Below are 2,500 nucleotides of genomic sequence, written 5' to 3'. Positions count from 1 at the left end.
ACTTGTGGTGAAAAGAAGTTGTGAGGGAACTTGAAAATGATCAACATGTCAGCCTAGAAGCCAATTTTTTTCGATTCCCTTTTATTTTCTTCAATCTATCTGGGTTCAGTACTTTGCTACTAACCGCATCTCTTCTCAGGGGGCTATTTACCGAAGACTTTTACCATGACACTACAATGATACACAATACCAAACCAATATCGTGTACTAGTAGAGCTACATATTACGCAAAGACAACTTAAATCTCCTGGAAGACAGAACGCATCTCACTTGACAATATGGAATAAAGCGCTGTGTTACTGCACTACCACACATACGCAATGCGTGCCTGTTTTTTCTGAGGATAACATTTTCTGACAAATGATTAATGGGGCTGGTAGCCAGGTTTTTAACCTCAGAAAAAGATCTGTCTCGTTGTATTAACGTGTGAGCCAAAGGGTCTCTGCTGGCACAACTTCTGGGTGACCCCTTAAATGGTCTTAATGACCCCCTACTTGAAAAAATTGCCTGGAACGCTGCAGTTCAATACCACCCAACTCAGTCCCTTCTGTTTTTGAGTAACTCGTTCCACAGGTAACCCAGTGTACGCTCCCGGAGCGTCTAGTTTAACGAAACAAATGTGCTGGCGACTTCCGTAATATCTTCCGTTGCTGAGGTGATTTTACTAAATCCTTGGACATGGGTGGAAGGAGAATTGAAAGGGATGAATTTTTCCCAAACAAGGATATGGACAATCCAGAACTGTTTGCATTTGTGCTAACGTTTAAATGTATAAATTGACTTCTGACACAACTGGACAAATTGAACACAGTAGTTTAACTGTACTTTGACTTAATAATACAGAGCTGAAAGAATGCATCTGGGAATTTTTTTTTTGCTTTCGTTAAAAGTAAACATTGGTTATTCTAAATTTTATTTACCCCAATAGACAATCGATTATCTCGTTCTGACCGTTATGATAAATAGATTGGAAAATGTTCCACCTTAATTAGAGTCGCAAGATTCATGTTTACATATTATATAGATCTTTGCAGGACGCGAGAAAAAATTAAAATGTCAAATGAATGCCCCAGAAGTATTTCATTGCTGTCTGTTTTGTATCTATTGCTACAATACTCGTCACAAGTGTTGGAACCCATCCCCGTTTCACCCTTCCTCCAATGTTGATTTCCACAACTACTAGTAGTCGCCCGAAAAATTTTCACACAACATTGAATTGTGGGGAGGGGGATGTGGTATAAGCTACTATCTTGTAACACGATGATTCTGGACCATTCGCTAAGTGTTCCAACTAAATATGTCTAGTATTGTCTGAGTATTGGTGTGCGTTGGTATGAAGCCGTGCGATGCAATATACGCCGTGCAATATTCCAACAGTTCCAAACTTGAGTGATAAGTACATTTTGTCCTCTGAACACTTTAATAGGCTCTATTCCCAGACGGACTAACATGATTATCAAGTGCAACGGTCAGCGTTGATTGACATGCTTTATATACCAAAGAGTCAGAATAGCTATGCAAATATATTACAGCCCCGGAAGACGTTTCTTTCTGCGATAGGACTGACTAAATCAGTTGTAGCAAAAGAACAGTTCAACGGCAAAGGTTGGTGCTCCGCTTTTGAAAAACCCAGGCTGAACCCAGAAAATATAAAGCTAGTGAAAACGACACCTGTTATTAATTAATGAAAAACGACAAGTCTGTAATTTCCCTGTTAAAGTGCAAAACGGGTGCATTGTTTGTCATACCCGGCTTTTGACCATACCACTGTTTACCCTCATTAATTAGGTTAATTGATGTATGCACAATGGTGAAATAACTCAATGAATGCTTTCCAAATTCTGCCCCTCTAATGCTTGTTAGAAGGAAGAAATGTATAGGCTTGAAAATATGACAACGTAATTAGACTTTTGCAATCACTGGTCTGTGATGACATGGTTTCGAATCGTGAATCACAACGGTTCACCATGGTGAACCGTCGGTGAGCTTAAAGATAAACAGTTCATTTCTTTAAACAAACGATTCACCGTGGTGAACCGTGCCGCAATAGTAGGAAATGTTACGGGATTTTTTTGATTTCACATTTACAAACTAGTTTAGATTACAACCTCGGAATAGGATGGTTCTTATGCCCGGAAACTCTTTCCTCCTTACATATCGAGATAAAGTATCTAGTGAATCGCACAGTGAATCGTTGACTATCACTGCTCAATTTGCATACATTACGTCCATTTTAATTTAATCATCCTGTAAATTCTTCTTGAGTTGGTACGAGTTCCACATCGGCACCACTCGATATATTATTAAATACACACCGAACCTCACGAGACGTAAGCGACCCTACCTCTCTAGCTTTATTCCCTTCGCTAACCGTTGTCGGCTCTTCAAATGCCAACATCAGTACCAGTGCAAGGAAGATCGCCCTTATTTCGCTCGATTCTCGTCTCGATAATAATTAAAGCCTCCGATGTCATGTGTACTCTACGTTAATCAAAGTACA

The sequence above is a fragment of the Montipora capricornis genome, chromosome 7 (assembly GCF_036669925.1).
Source record: "Montipora capricornis isolate CH-2021 chromosome 7, ASM3666992v2, whole genome shotgun sequence".
NCBI lineage: Eukaryota > Metazoa > Cnidaria > Anthozoa > Scleractinia > Acroporidae > Montipora > Montipora capricornis.
The sequence above is the reverse complement of the archived record's forward strand: the minus strand, read 5'-3'. Positions refer to the sequence as shown.